General features: G+C 46.6%; 1 long non-coding RNA gene across 1 annotated transcript in view; it reads left to right on the top strand.

The window, feature by feature from the left end:
* The first annotated feature begins 252 nt into the window (after positions 1-252).
* The window catches only part of LOC129052885 (uncharacterized), a 102904-nt gene continuing 86444 nt past the window's right edge, over positions 253-16712 (top strand). The window contains exons 1-2 of the long non-coding RNA XR_008518010.2: positions 253-342; positions 5059-5150. This is a non-coding gene — a long non-coding RNA (uncharacterized LOC129052885). The remainder of the gene's footprint in view (positions 343-5058; positions 5151-16712) is intronic.

Raw genomic sequence — 16712 nt, 5'->3', positions numbered from 1 at the left:
AGTGCTGGGATTACAGGCGTGAGCCACCGCGCCCGGCCGACTGGAAACTGTTTTGGGACGCGGCCATGGTGGGAAACTCCCTCCGGAGAGGGGCATAATGGAAAACTGCTTTGAGAGGGCGGCCATGACAGGACCTTGGGAGAGGGGCATGATGGGAAGCAAACTACGGAGAGACAGAATGCCCAGAGTTAGTCCCCCTCCCTCCGCCCCGCGCCGCGTGGGACCCGTTGAAGGAACCACCTGGGTTCCGTTAGGGCTGGCTGGGAAAAAAGATATGATGGAAAGACGCGGGGAGACGTCTCAGTGGTCTACTATGGTTGCTCCTGGGCTGGAGAAGATCAGGTACAAGGCGGGGGTTGTGGGCGGGGGCTGAAGGAAAGTGGGATGTTATTTTCCCGTTTGCTTCCCTTTCAAGTGAACCAACGTTGACATCGCTGCATGCTCGTTTCCAAACAAATCTTTCTAAACAAAATGGTCTGTGTCTCGTTTTTTAAAAAGGCCACGTGTATTCTCGCGGCCAAGTCTTTGTTAAAATCTTCCCTTTGTCCATGAAGGCCATCACCCTGCCTCTCCAAGTCTCCCCTCCCGCCCCTTCCTCCAAGTCTCACTGCTTCGGTGAGGCCTCCGGGACCTTTCACAGCCCTGAGCCTTGGGGGCCACCCTCTGTACTGGAGGAAGCCATGTAGTCTGTGTCATCAGTTACCACTGCTGTCTGCATTTTGCGTTTCTACCCTGCAAGCTGGGCCTCTCCTGAGGGCCGACTCTTTATGACAGTCACAGTGCTATGCTTTCTGTTCATTGACATATCATGAGTTCAAACGACAATTCTAAAATGGCTTGTGTGGTCTTGGGGGAAACGGATCTTGTCTAAGAAGGGGAGAAGGGAGGGTGGAAAAGCCTATGAGTCACAGGGATTTGGCTACTCTGGGAACCAGCCACCTCTAGTAGTTTTATGTCAGAGACTGAGGCATGGGAGTGGGGTGCTGCAGGCAGGAGACTCATGCTTGTGTCCTACAGTTATTTCACAGAGAATGCCAACCTTTACATCATGCTATGTATAGTACAGTGCCTTGCACACAGGTGATCAATAAATAGTTGAACACAGGAAAGTGCCCTTAAATATTATTTTCATTTAAAAATAAATTTAATGAATTACTGACACATGCTACAATGTGGAAGAACCTCAAAAGCATTATGCCGAGTGAAAGAAGCCAGACACAAAAGATCACATATCACATGATTTCATTTATATGAAATGTCCAGAATAGGTAAATTCATAGAGACAGAAAGTAGATTAGTGGTTACCAGGGGCTGGAAGAAGGCGATGGGATGGGGAGTGACTATTGAATGGGTATGGGGCTTTTTGGGAGGCTGGTGAAAATGTTTTGGATCTAGACAGAAGTGAAAGTTGCACAAGTCTGTAAATGTGCTAAATGCCACTGAATTGAACACATTAAAGTGGCTAATTTAGTTATGTGAATTTCATCTCAACTAAAAAAAACACAGGAAAAACTTTCGTAAAACTTTTTTCAAAATAAAATTAATTTAGTACATGAAAAATAACCAGAAACCATTTCCCCACTGGACTGCAGAAGCACAAAAGACCCTTCTACTTGATGTTTGGCCAAGTTTTTATTTCAGAAGTAGCAAAAAGGAACACCTGAAATCAGAACCTACTGCAAATATACATATTAGTGTAGGTTCAGTCCCCTCACACATTTCCCGGCACTGGTTCCTCAGCCATCTATATTGAAACCAGGATGTTGATTGCTTGTGCTTCATTGGGCAAATAACTGTTTTCTTCCTTCATAGAGGCAGTAAATGATAACAGCTTAGCTTATAGAAAAAGGATAAGCAATACCAGATTTGGAACATATTGAAAGCTGTATCGATCTATGGATTCTACCTTCTACAGAAATTCTGGTCAGTGGCTGTTAGCTACAAGAACCTGTCAAGCCAAATCAAAGTGTAGAAATACAATTTGTATGTCTTTGTCCAACATTGAAGGGTGGAATTAGAACACATTAAGAGGGAAATATGAATAATGTAATATTAAACACTTAAGCACTACATTTTTGTGCCAAAGCTGGTTGAAAAAGAATAAAGTAACGTGCAGCAAAAGTAACCCTTGGAGGGCAAAGGCGTGGTGGGGTCGGAAGAGAAGGAAGAGGGTAAAACAGAATATTCCAGCTCATGGGTCTCCTGAATGGTTCTTGTTGAGTTTTAATCACTCATTTTATATTCTGTTGCAGTGTCTACTGCACCAGCCTTGGGCTAGGTTGGATTTTTGTCTTTATTTTATTTATTTATTTATTTTTGAGACGGAGTCTTGCTCTGTCGCCCAAGCTGGAGTGCAGTGGCGCAGTCTCGGCTCACTGCAACCTCTGCCTCCCGGGTTCAAGTGATACTTCTGCCTCAGCCTCCCTAGTAGCTGAGACTACAGGCTTTTGGTTTCACGTGACTAGATTGTCTCTAGGATCAAATGTTTATCCTAAGTACAGCTCAAAGAATTACAAGTTTATTTTCTGTTAGAGTCTTGTAGAGTCATTTTGCTTTCTTCCAAACACATCTTTTTCATTAAAGCCTCTTGAAAATGTTTGCTTAGTGGTTGCAAAAGCAACCTGTAGCACAAAAAATATCAAGTAAAAATAGTGAACAGAATCTGTGGGTGTATTTTCCCTGTGCCGAATTCCCCTTTCTTCCCCCTCCCCCATTCCCTGCTTCAACAGCTCCAGATCAGTAGGAAAAAATCCAATTGCTATATGCCCTACAAAGGGTGGTTTCTCCTCCCTGTTGCCAACATGATTTAGTTATGTAAAAAACATCAACTCTGAAAAGCATAATGCATTCATTCCCACCAAAAATAGTGCATTTAGGTTTATTAATGTCTGGGAACTTCAAGTAATGGAAAAACTGAGCCACATAAAAAGAGATGCATGATAAGTTGCTCTGAATTTAGCTCCATTTTATGATTAAGAACCCAGCACAACCAGTTGACAAGTCAGCCAGGCCTGTTGACCTTGCTTAACTTCCTTCTGAAAGCTCAGATGAAAACAAAAAGTTCCCTAAGCAGATGAAAATAGCTGCAAAAATAAATACGATATCTTGCTACAGGTTAAATAGGCTCTAATGGGGCTTCAGAAGATATTAAATGTTTTAAATAGAAGAGTGGTTAAAAATAGAGAGCAAATGTAAATAATCCAGGATTTTTTTTTTCCTCCAAGTTATTTTGGGGCTGAAAATTGCAGGTGGAGGAAGATGAGTAAGTGATACTTAAAACCAATCTTTCCCTTGGTTATGTTTCATTACAGTCTTCATCTAAAGCTCTTGCAAAACAGTGACTGCTCCAGGTTGTTGGGGTGGATGGTCTAAACAGATAACTTTGGGGATTGGATGAGTGAATGTGGCCCAACCTCAGGCAAACTTGTGAAGGGGCAAAGTTTACCCTGTGCTGCTGGCTTTCTATTACTATTTTTTCTCTCATTTCTCCCACCCCTAAAGTGTGTGGAACAAACTTTGCTTTTGGCGGGGCGGGGGGAGGTGGCGGGGTCTTCATGATCCCTGTTCTTTTGTGGGATTCTGGCCTTCTGGCCTCTTAAGTGTGGGTAGGACCTATGTTTTGCTTCTTTTTTTTTTTTTTTTTTTTGACAGAGTCTCGCTCTGTCTCACCCAGGCTGGAGTGCAGTGGAGTGATCTCTGCTCACTGCAGCCTCTGCCTCCTGGGTTCAAGAGATTCTCCTGCCTCAGCCTCCCAAGTAGCTGGGACTAAAGGCGTGTGCCACCACGCTTGGCTAATTTTTTTGTATTTTTAGTAGAGACAGGGTTTCACCATGTTGGCCAGGCTGGTCTCGAACTCCTGACCTCAAGTGATCCACCCACCTTGGCCTCCCAAAGTGCTGAGATCACAGATGTGAGCCACCGTGCCCGGCCTGTTTTGCTTCTAACCAGGAGAATATGGCAGAGGAGATGGGATGCCACTCCAATGACGAGGTTCCCTGATGCACACTCTTGAAGAAGCAAGCAGCCATGGGGCAAGGAACCAAGGGCAGCCCCCTCAGGACCGCCCCCCAGCCAGCAGCCTGCAAGAAGCCAGTGCCCTGACTCATGAAACCATTTTTTTTTTTTTGGAGACAGAGTCTCACTCTGTTATCCAAGCAGGACTGCAGTGGTGCAGTCACAGCTTACTGCAGCCTCGGCCTCCAGGGCCCAAGTGATCCTCCCACCTTAGCCTCCTGAGTAGCTTGGATTACAGGTGTACATCATCATACCTGGCTAATTTTTCAAATTTTTAAATTTTTTCTAGGGATGGGGTCTCACTATGTTGCCCAGGCTGATTGCAAACTCATGGGCTCAAGGGATCCTCCTGCCTCGGCCTCCCAAAGTGTTGGGATTACAGGCATGAGTCACCACACCCAGCCTGAGGGATCTTGATGGTGGATTCTTTTCCATCCAAGCCTCTAGATGAGAATGCAGTTCTGCTGACACATTGACTACAGCCTTGTGAAACCCTGAGCAAAAGGCACAGTTAAGCTGAGCTCAAATTCCCAACCCATGGAGATTCTGAGATAACAAATGTGTGTTGTTTTAAGCCACTGCGTTTGTGGCAGTTTGTTACTCAGCAATGGGCAAGTGTTATGGACTGAATTATGCTCCCCCCACAAATGCATACGTTGAAGCCCTAAGCCCTGGTACTTCAGAATGTGAATGTATTTGGGAATAGGATCTCCAAAGAGGCAATTAAGATAGAATGAAATCACTAGGGTGGGCCCTAAACCAATATGACTAGAATTCTTATAAGAAGAGTAGATGAGGACACAGACGCACATAGAGGGACCACCATGTGAGGACACAAGGAGAAGACAGCATCTACAGGCCAAGGAGAGGTCCCAGTAGGAACCAGCTCTGCTCACATCTTGATCTTGGACTTCCGGCCTCCAGGACTGTTGGATAAGAAATCGTTGTTGTTTAAGCCACCCTGTCTATGCTACTTTGTCATAGCAGTCTAAACAGACTTAATACAGTAATTAATACACAAATGCTTGTGTTTTATTTCTACAGGACCTATTCTTACTATCCATCAACTGATTCCATCCATCGCTACCCATCTGCCACCCATCTGTAACCATCTTTCTTGCTCTGAAAATAATACGGTAAGGATTTATAGCTTTACTTCTCCATTTATTAGAGGCGTTCTGCAAATGGAAATGTTTTAAGGCCCCAAAGGAATCAGCCAGTCCCCAGCGGAGATCTCTGAGGAGGAGGAAGATGCAGTTCTTCCTCTTTCCCTCAACTTTCATGGTGCTCAGGCATTGGGTGACAATGTCTATCAGTGGGGACTAGGAGGCAGGAGGCGGAATGGCCCATGTATGTGTCAGGGTTTGCTTAGGGACCCCCAAACATGATCATGGTGCCACACCCAATGTCAGAGAGATGGTCAATGAGGCCTGAAATGCTGTGGAGGTTAGAGTGGAAGAGAAGGGTGGGCTTGGAAGGCTCTGGGGAGGGAGTTCAGGTGGGAGAGGGTGACACGAAGGCAGACAGAGAAAGCCAATTCCAGGACCAGCTGGATAGAGCAGGGAGCTTGGAGCAGAGTAGAAAGGCCCCGCAGCTTTCACAGGGTGCCAGATTGACACCGATAAGGAAGGCCTTGAAGTGCTTTTGGCATGGTCTGCTCTGTTCCTTAAAGAGGCGTGGGTCTTCCCCCAGAACAAAAGAGTACGCTTTGCAAATAAGCTTGCAGGACAAACACATTTTGTGGTTAAACAATTCAGCAAGAAGAACCCATTTGTTGCTCTTCCAAGCTTGACTGGTGGCACTTCGTGCTAGCTCCATCAAGCTGCTTTTTGTTGCAAAATACTTGGATGCCCTAAAAGATTGGTGCCTATTGTAAGACAGAGTCTAAGGTTCCAAGACTATTTAGTCTGGGGTCACAAACACCAACTTTGAAGCAAGACACTCCAGCCTGGGTGAGAGAGTAAGATCCTGTCTCAAACAAACAACCACCCCCAAAAATACAAAGGGAATGTGTCCTAACTGTTCTTTCATGCTAGCAATTTTTTGTTGGGGGGGCGGGGGGAATGCCACAACTTTATTGAAAAAAAAGTGCAATGAGATTTGTCAACAGCTTAAAAGAAAGAGGAAACTTAGATACCTCCCCTCAAGCACAGGACCAAAGGCAGACTGGACTCTTTCTGGATATTGCAGTCAGACAGGGTGTGTCCATCTTCCACCTCCTAGCAATTTTTAAAAGTTTGTAAAAATATATTAAAATGGTGACAGACTGAGGATGTTTTCCCTTGGTGGACTGGTGTGATGGTTAATGTTATTTATCCACTTGACTAGGTCACAGGGTGCTCAGACATTTGGTCAGACATTCTGGGTTTGTGTGAGGGTGATTTTGAGTTGCAAGTGCAGCATGACCTGCTATGGGAACATACACACGTCACTTAAACAGCTGTGTTCGGATTCTGCCTCTGAGAACTGGGGCTAGCATTACCTCTCTCACAGGGTGGATTTGAGGGCAAGGTAACTTCTGTATTCAGTACTAGGCTTGGTATACAGTATTTGTTCAACACATTGAAGCTATGATGATTCACTGAAACATGGATCTCAATTAGTACAAATGTGAGCAGGCACAATATTACTTATATGACTTTGCAGAATTCAGTGCAAAATACGAAATAAAACAACTACCAAAAAATTGGGGGGAAGAGACCTGAGAATTATGAAGGGGCTGATTGACCCAAAATACAAACCATTAGGCTAGAGCAGTGACTCTCTGACTTGCACACACATCAGAACCTTCCGGAGGGGTTATGGAACCCAGGTTGCTGGGCCCCAGTCATTGAGCTTCTGATTCAGCAGGTGTGAGGGAGGCCCAAGTATCCGCTTTTTTTTTTTTTTTTTTTTGAGACGGAGTCTCGCTCTGTCGCCAGGCTGGAGTGCAGTGGCGTGATTCAGCTCACTGCAACCTCCGCCTCCCAGGTTCAAGCGATTCTCCTGCCTCAGCCTCCCGAGTAGCTGGGACGACAGGCACATGCCACCACACCCGGCTAATTTTTGTATTTTTTTGTAGAGATGGGGTTTCACTATGTTGGCCAGGCTGGTCTGGAACTCCTGGGCTCAAGTGGTCTGCCTGCCTTGGCCTCCCAAAGTGCTGGGATTACAGGCATGAGCCACTGCGCCTGGCCATATCTGCATTTCTAACAAGTTCCCAGCAGATGTGAATGTTGGTCTGAAGAACACACTTGGGGAATGAATCGCTATGCAATGGAAAGTTGCTATTGGAATGCTTGTGTTTTTTTTTGTTTTGTTTTTTGTTTTTTTGTTTTTTTTTTTTTTTTAAACAGAGCCTCACTCTGTCGCCCAGAGCTGGACTGCCGTGGCGTGATCTCGGTTCACTGTAACCTCCACCTCCCGGGTTCAAGCGATTCTTGTGCCTCAGCCTTCCGAGTAGCTAATTTTTGTATTTTTAGTAGAGACAGAGTTTCACCATGTTGGTCAGGCTGGTCTTGAACTCCTGACCTCAAGTGATCTGCCTGCCTCGGCCTCCCAAAGTGCTGGGATTACAGGTGTGAGCCACCGTGCCCAGCCTGGAATGCTATTAATAGTGCATGCACTTAACCAACATTGGAGGATTGCAAGTGCCCACTGCTAAGTGCTCAGGAAAACCCAGAACACTGAAGACATGATTCCTGCCCTGGAAGAGCATGAAGCCTATGGAAGGACATAAGCCCACCCTACATCAGACTATAATGAGTGCTGTAACAGGTGGGCAGAGGCGCCTGGGGGCTCTCAGAGCAGGGACCCTGCCCTTCCTTGGAATAAGGAGCTGCTGTGCTTCCCCGATCTCAGGGAGTGCAGGGGGCCCCAGAAGTCTGGGGTTGGAATTCAGGTACCTGAAAACCTTGCAGTGAACTTCATAAACTCTTAAAATAGAACAGCCACTTCATTATGCTAGAAAGTAATATTAAAGGCCTTCCTCCAGGACACTGAGTTCTCTTTGGCCAATCCCCGCTTCATTGAAGTCACACAAATAACTACAAAGTGTCCGGATGTGGTAGCTCATGCCTATAATCCCAGCACTTTGTGGGGTGGAGGCAGGCAGATCGTTAGAGGCCAGGAGTATCTGGCCTTCAGTAACCTTCAACTGATTGGACGAGTCCTACTCACAGTAGAGAGGGCAATTTGCTTCACTCACTCTACAGTGCAAATGTGAATCTCATCCAAGATCACTCTCCAGGCTGGGCGCAGTGGCTCATGCCTATAATCCCAGCACTTTGGGAGGCTGAGATGGGAGGATCCCTTGAGACTAGGAGTTCAAGACAAGCCTGGGCAACATGGTCTACAAAAATTAGCCAGGAGTGGTGGTGCATCCCTGTGGTCCCAAGTGGTGGTGCATGCCTGTGGTTCCAGTTACTCAGGAAACTGAGATGGGAGAATCACTTGAGCCCAGGAGGTCGAGGCTGCAGTAAGCTGTGATCGCACCACTGCACTCCAGCCTGGGTGACAGAGTGAGATCCTGTCTCAAAAACAACCAAACCCCCCCCCAAAAAAACTACAAAGGGAATGTGGCCCAACTGTTCTTTTCATGCTAGCAATTTTTTTCGGGGTTGGGGGTATGCCACAACTTTTTTGAAAAAAAAGTGCAATGAGATTTGTCAACAGCTTAAAAGAAAGAGGAAACTTAGATACCTCCCCTCAAGCACAGGACCAAAGGCAGACTGGACTCTTTCTGGATGTAGTCAGTCAGTGGGCGTCCATCTTCCACATGCTAGCAAGTTTTAAAAGTTTGTAAAAGGCCGGGTGTGGTGGCTCATGCCTGTAATCCCAGCACTTTGGGAGGCCGAGGTGGGCGGATCACCTGAGGTCGGGAGTTCGAGACCAGCCTGACCAACATGGAGAAACCCTGTCTCTACTAAAAACACAAAATTAGCCGGATGTGGTGGTGCATGCCTGTAATCCCAGCTACTCGGGAGGCTGAGGCAGGAGAATCACTTGAACCCAGGAGGCAGAGGTTGCAGTGAGCCGAGATCGCACCATTGCACTCCAGCCTGGGCAACAAGAGTGAAACTCCATCTCAAAATAAATAAATAAATAAATAAAAGTTTGTAAAAATATATTAAAATGGTGACAGACTGAGGAAGTTTTCCTTGGTGGACTGGAGTGACAGTTAATGTTATTTGTCCATTTGACTGGGCCACAGGGTGCCCAGACATTTTGTCAGACATTCTGGGTGTGTGTGAGGGTGATTTTGGATGAGATCACATTTGCACTGTACACTGAGTGAAGCAGATTACCCTTCAGTACAGGTGGGCCTTGTCCAATCAGTTGAAGCCTTAAATAGAACACAAAGGCTGAGTAAGAGGGAGCTCCTGCTGCCTGACTGCTTGAGCTGACATCAGTCTTCCTGCCTTTGGAATTGAGCTGAAACATCAGCAGCCTGCTGACTTTCCAACTGGAACTTACGCCATTGGTTCTCCTAGTTCTCAGGACTTTGGACTCACCTGGAACTTATACTGTTGGCTCTCCTGGGTCTCCATCTTGCCAACTGCGGTTCTTAGGATTTCTCGGCCTCTATAATCATGTGAGCCAATTCCTTATAACAAATAATAAATCATATACATATGACTATGATATATAATATATATTATATATGAACTTAGAAGCTTCACACATTTACTATCTTATACTTTACCTTGGTCAGAATTCTGGGCACAGCACAACCAGATCCTCTGCTCAGGGTTCACCAGGATGAAATCAAGGTGTCAGTTGGGTCTGGATATCATCCCAGGCTTGGAGTTCTTTTTCCAGCTCACTGAATTTTGGCAGAATTCAGTTTTTTGTGGTTGTAGGGCTGTGGCCCCTCCTCTCCTAGAGGCTGTTCCTTCCCACAAGCAGTTCACACCGTGGCTGTTTGCTTCATCTCTGAAGCCAACAGAAAAGTCTCTGTGTTTTTTAAGGGCTCGCTTGATTAGGTCAGACTCACCCAGGATAATCTCCTGTTTGGTTGACTCAAAGGCAACCAATCAGTCCCCTAATGATGGGAATGGCATCTCATAATGTCACGGGTCCTGCCCACACTCAAGTGGAGGGGATTATATGGGGCATGTACACCGGGGGTGAGCACCTTTGGGCTGTAGTAGCATTCTGCCCACACACTTACTCTTTCCAGATCCCTCCCACCACATCGCTTTCACCTCCACATTGCCCCCTTTGCATTCCCTCCCCCAGCAGTGTTATCAAATCTAGACCACCTAGACTGGAAGAGGAGGGGCAGATGGGTTAATTATGCCGGCTCCTGAGCCCCTAATCAAAGTCTCAATGGATGGTGATTGGAATTCCCCTCAATGAGTTTTGGGGACTCCAAACTTTACAGCTCCTTTCCTGCTGGCCCCAACATCTGCCTGCCAGCGGGGTTCTACCAACTCTGCCTCTCCTTCTTCCTGATGCCTCGTCCCCTTCTTCTGCCCCTGTCCAATGACTGGATCCATGCTGGGTTCTCTGTGTCCTTGTCTTTCAGGGACAGGCTTGTCTCTGGCCTCCAGGGATGGGGACACAGCCCAAGGATGGATCTTCTTTCAGATGGGTGTCTCTGTTCCTGGCTACTTGATTGGACTTCTGGCAAAAATGACCCACACCTCCCGTCTTCCCTTCCTCTTCCTCCGTCCCTTCCTTCCTTCCTGTCACTGAAACTGGAGGGCAGTGGTACAGTCATAACTCACTGCAGCCTCAAACTCCCGGGCTCGAGCAATCCTCTCTCCTCAGCCCCGCAAAGCACTGGGATTACAGACATGAGCTACCTCGCCCTACCAAGAACGGCTTCCAGTTGCTAGGGTATACACACTCCAGGGATGCCTACCCTCTAGTGCCATATTGAATTCTTCCCTGCTCCTGTCCTCCTTACCTCTAATCCTGCAAGTTTCCCAGAATTACCACCTTTTATCTACCTGTAGGCCCTGCCCCCTGACTCCTACAGCTGGGTCTTTCTCAAACATCTCCTGCCTCGCTTCTTTGAATGGTTCTCACACTGTGGTCCTGGGATCAGCAGCCCTAGCAGCACCTGAGAAACTGTTAGAACTGCACATGATGGAGCTCCACCTCAGTCCTCCTGAATCAGGAATTCTGGGAGTGGGTCCCCACCATTCATATTGTAACAAGCCCTCCAGGTGCTACTGATGCATGCTGAAGTTTGAGAACCATGGCTTTATTTATTTATTTATTTTTTTGAGACAGAGTCTCGCTCTGTTGTCCAGGCAGTGGCACCTCGACTCACCGCAACCTCACCTCCTGGGTAGCTGGGGCTACAGGGGTGTGCCACCGCACCAGGCTAATTTTTGTATATTTTGTAGAGACGGTGTATCGCCATGTTGGCCAGGCCAGTCTTGAACTCTTAGGCTCAGCTGATCTGTCCACCTCAGCCTCCCAAAGTGTTGGGATTACAGGCGTGAGCCACCGTGCCCGGCCGAGAACCACGGCTTTAGATCAGCCATTCTCAACGTTGGCTATACATTGAAAGTGCTTGAAGAGCTTTTAAAAATCCCAAAAGCCCAGCCGGATGCGGTGGCTCACGCCTGTAATCCCAGCACTTTGGGAGGCCGAGGTGGGCGGATCACCTGAGGTCAGGAGTTTGAGACCAGCCTGACCAACATGGTGAAACTCGTCTCTACTAAAAATACAAAATCAGCCGGGCGTGGTGGCTCATGCCTGTAATCCCAGCTACTCAGGAGGTTGAGGCAGGAGAATCGTTTGAACCCGGGAGGCAGAGGTTGCTAGTGAGCCGAGATCACGCCATTGCATTCCAGCCTGGGCAACAAGAGCAAAAAACTCCGTCAAAAAAAAAAAAAAAAAAAATCCCAAAAGCCCGGGCCCCATCCCAGGACAATGAATCAAATTAATGTTGCTGGGGGTGGGACCCAGGCTGCACTTGTTTTTAAAGCTCAGAGCGTGTCATCAGGTTCTGCAGGATTCTCTGATTTTGAGGGCAGTGCCTACTTTCCCCCTCACTTCTTGGTGGGTGCAGTCCATGTGTGACATGACGAAATGGCCTCACAGGACGTTTCTCCTGAGTCCCTTTACCCTCTGAGGTTGGGAACCTTTCTCCATTTTCTCTCAGGAATTACATATACTTGTTTCCTCCTGCCTACAATGCTTTTCCCATGCCCTGTTTGCTTGTGTCAACCTGTTAAATCTCACCTTTGCTGTTGCTTCCCCTGGCTGGGCGTGGTGGCTCATGGCTGTAATTCCAGCAATTTGAGAGGCCCAGGCAGCAGGATCACTTGAGCCCAGGAGTTTGAGACCAGTCTGGGCAACATAGCAAGATCCTATCTCTAAAAAAAGAAAATTAGCCAGGTGTGGTGACATGCACCCGTAGTCCCAGCTACTCGGGAGGCCAAGGTGAGAGGATTGCTTGAACCTAGGAGTTCAAAGCTGCCGTGAGTTATGATTACACCACTTCACTGCAGCCTGGGCAATAGAACAAGACCACCTCTCTCTCTCTTTCTCTCTGTCTCTGTCTTTCTACTATCTATCTATCTATCTATCTATCAATCATCTATCTACCTATGTGTATATTTCTTCTCCAGCAAAGCCTTCCCTTACTCTGTGTGTTAGTCTAGGTCCTCCTGTTTAAGACTCTGTATTTCTCCCATATAGGATCCTAATTTAAAATGTTAGAAAATCAAATTTCTCCGTTAGATTTTATCTCAAAGAAAAAACAAAAATGAGGTCAGACTGCCACCACGACAAATGAGAAAATCCATTTTCTTGCCACTGTCCAGCATAAACTGTGCAGAGACTCCAACAAGGTGATGGGTAAATGACTTTGCCTGGAAAAGGCCCCCATCATCCTCCGTTCTCACCCGCCCCCCGTATTTCATGTATTTATTGCATCTCTTGGGGGAGGAGCCACTTGCACATAAATGCACAGCTGTAAGTATTTACTGGTGCATATTTATTAAAGTGTGCACTACCCATATCTGCAGAGTGCGAGGGTGGGTTCCTGACTTTAAGAAATTCACAGAAGGGTTGAGGACTGTCCTCAGGCTTGTAAGGACAGACCTCCTGGGGGCACCACTGTAACATGCAGGGCACCACTGTTCTGCCCGCCTCCTTGGGCACTACCCCAGCTATACTGCAAGCCCTCACAAGTCAAAGCTGAGGGTGGTCTTGTATGTGTGGCCTGCTAGAAGGGGACCATGTTGCCCTGGCTTGGCAATGTATCCCAGAATATTTCTGAGTCCTTCATGTGATCCCTTGTTATTTCTCCTTTTGTTATGGCACCAGAATATGGATCCAGTGAAAAACCTGGTTAGGAGACAAATTTGAGTGTCTCTCTGTTCAGAGCCCTCTCTTCACTCCTTTCCCCTCATTCAGCTTGTGGTGTTTGCCTCTTAGCCACACAGCTTGAAGTCTCTTGTCCTCAGCCCTTCATGGAAATGAATCTCCCTGCATTTCTCCCTCCATGCTCTCCTGGGTGACTCTTCTCAGTTTGCCCCCACATCCATTCTCGGCTCTTCTTTACCCTGCTGTGTGTCATGGAGGCTGGTCCCTGCAGGCGGTACCATCCGGTTTGTCTGGTGTGCTTTTGCTCCTGCAGGAAACATTTAGTTCTTGTTCATAAGGCATGCAGGCTGTGCATCAGCTTTGCCTTTGCTGAGTTCTAACAGACTAGACTTGGCTCAGTTCCATGCACTCTTCCCATATCTGGAGCCAGATCCTATCTGGCACCTGCTCTTCTCAAGGCCAAAAGCAGACACTGAAGTGCATGCCAACCACACCAGTGCATTTCAAGTTCTGTTAGAAGTGGTGTTTGTCGGCCAGGCGCGGTGGCTCACACCTGTAATCCCAACACTTTGGGAGGCCGAGGCAGGCGGATCACGAGGTCAGGAGATCGAGACCATCCTGGCTAACACGATGAAACCCCATCTCTACTAAAAATACAAAAAATTAGCCGGGCGTGGTGGCGGGCGCCTGTAGTCCCAGCTACTCGGGAGGCTGAGGCAGGAGAATGGCATGAACCCGGGAGGCAGAGCTTGCAGTGAGCCGAGATCGCGCCACTACACTCCAGCCTGGGTGACAGAAAGAGACTCCGTCCCAAAAACAACAACAACAACAAAAACAACAAAAAACAAAGTGGTGTTTGTCACATCTGCTTGCATTCCGTTGACCAAAGCAAGTCATATGGCTAAGCTCAAGGTCAAAGGGGCAAGGAAGTATATTCTGCTTACAGGAGCACATGACATTGGCTGGGAGGAATGGGTCAATTGAGAACAAACAGTACAGTCTTCCACACCTAGCTCCCTTCCCCTCCAGCTTCTAGTTGGGTCCCCTTAACTCTATCCACCTTTCTCTGTAAATAGCTTCTGCATTTAACTGTCTTTACTTAACCCTTCTGTGTATGCCATCTGCTTCCTGCAGGGACCCTACCTGATACACCAGGACTGAATTGGGATCTGCCTACTTCTTTGACTCTTAATTCAAAGGCTGTATTTACACAGCTAACAATTTATTATAGGCAGACCTCCACTTTACTCTGATGAAGTATATCTATAATGAACATGAGTACATACAGAAATAATTCTTTCACTGTGAAGAGCTCTTGTTTATACTGTAAGTGCACTTAGATTTTTAGTATGGTTGATAATCTTTGGTTTTAGTTATAACCTTTATGATAATTTTTAGTTCAGTTTGTGATATAATTTAATAACTTAGTTATTTTAATACCAAAGAAGAGAGAAAAATTACAGATGAATATTTATGTTATTAAGCTAGATCAATTTCTTGTAAGTAATCCAATGTCAAACATATTGAGCCGGCCTATAATATCCCTCAAGTACAAGTGACAGTAAAGCTTATAGACTTATGAGAGATAGAGTGATATGTAATGCATACAGTTCATAATAAAGCCCATTGAATTGACATGGGTGATCTTCCTATGTATTTCTCTTTTTTTTATTTCTTTTTTATTTTTTTAGACGGAGTCTCGCTCTGTCGCCCGGGCTGGAGCGCAGTGGCGCTATCTCGGCTTACTGCAAGCTCCGCCTCCCGGGTTTACGCCATTCTCCTGCCTCAGTCTCCTGAGTAGCTGGGACTACAGGCGCCTGCCACCACTCCCGGCTAATTTTTTTTTTGTATTTTTAGTAGAGATGGGGTTTCACCATGTTAGCCAGGATGGTCTCTATCTCCTGACCTCGTGATCCGCCCGCCTTGGCCTCCCAAAGTGTTGGGATTACAGGCGTGAGCCACCGCGCCCGGTCGATTTTCCTATGTATTTCTGCATGTGATGATTGAAAAAAGAAATCACAAAGAAGATCTGTTTTGCAAAAAGTGTTTTTTTAGTTTTTTTTTGAGACAAAGTTTCGCTCTTGTTGGCCAGGCTGGAGTGCAGTGGCGCAATCTCGGCTCACTGCAACTTCTGCCTCTCCGATTCAAGCGATTCTCCTGCCTCGCCCTCCCAAGTAGCTGGGATTACAGGCGTCACCACCACGCCTGTCTAATTTTTTGTATTTTTAATAGAGACAGGGTTTCACCATGTTGGCTGGGCTGGTCTCGAATTCCTGACCTCAGGTGATCCACCTGCCTCGGCCTCCCAAAGTGCTGGGATTACAGGCCTGAGCCACCGCGCCTGGCCACAAAAAGTGTTTTTTAAACAGTTTTATTGAGACCAGGCGTGGTGGCTCACACCTGTAATCCCAACACTTTGGGAGGCCGAGGCAGGCGGATCTCTTGAGGCCAGGAGTTTGAGACCAGCCTGGCCAACATGGTGAAACCCCGTCACTACTAAAAATACAAAAATTAGCTGGGAGTGGTTGCACATGACCGTAATCCCAGTTACTCAGGACGCTGAGGTTGCAACGAGCCAAACCTGGGAGGCAGAGGTGAGCTCAGTGAGCCGAGATCGTGCCACTGTATTTCAGCCTGGGTGACAAAATGAGACTCTGTCTCAAAAAAAAAAAAAAAAAAATTAAAAAAACAGCTTTAATGAGATATCCATTGACATAAAATAAAGTGTGCATATGGACAATTATAATTTGATGTTTTGTTATATGTATACATCTGTGAAACCATCGCCACATTGGAAATAATGAGTGGAGCAGTATGAGTTCCCTATGACTGCTTTAACAAATTACCACAAACTTAGTGGCTTAAAACAACATAATTTTTTTTTTTTTTTAGACAGAGCCTTGCTCTGTCACTCACACTGAAATCACTACAGCCTCAAATTCCTGGGCTCAGGTGTGCACCACCATGTTTGGTTGATTTTTTTATTTTTATTTTTATATTTATTTATTTATTTAGACAGTCTCACTTTGTCGCCCAGGCTGGAGTGTAGTGGTGCAATCTCGGCTCACTGCAACCTCCGCCTCCCAGGTTCAAATGATTCTCCTGCCTCAGCCTCCCAAGTAGCTGGGATTACAGGCGCCCACCACCACACCCTGCTAATTTTTTTTTTTAGTGGAGATGAGGTTTCACTATGTTGGCTAGGCTGGTCTCGAACTCCTGACCTCAAGTGATCCGCCCACCTCGGCCTCCCAAAGTGCTGGGATTACAGGGTGAGCCACCGTGCCGGCCTATTGTTTTTATTTTTTGAGAGATAGTCTTGATATGTTGTCCAGGTTGGTCTTAAACTCCTGGACTTAAGCAAGCCTCCCGAGTAGCTAGGATTACATGTGCGTCCCACCACACCCAGCTGAAACAACACAATTTTATCA

This window comes from Pongo abelii, chromosome X (assembly GCF_028885655.2).
Source record: "Pongo abelii isolate AG06213 chromosome X, NHGRI_mPonAbe1-v2.0_pri, whole genome shotgun sequence".
Lineage (NCBI taxonomy): Eukaryota > Metazoa > Chordata > Mammalia > Primates > Hominidae > Pongo > Pongo abelii.
The sequence above is the reverse complement of the archived record's forward strand: the minus strand, read 5'-3'. Positions and strand labels throughout refer to the sequence as shown.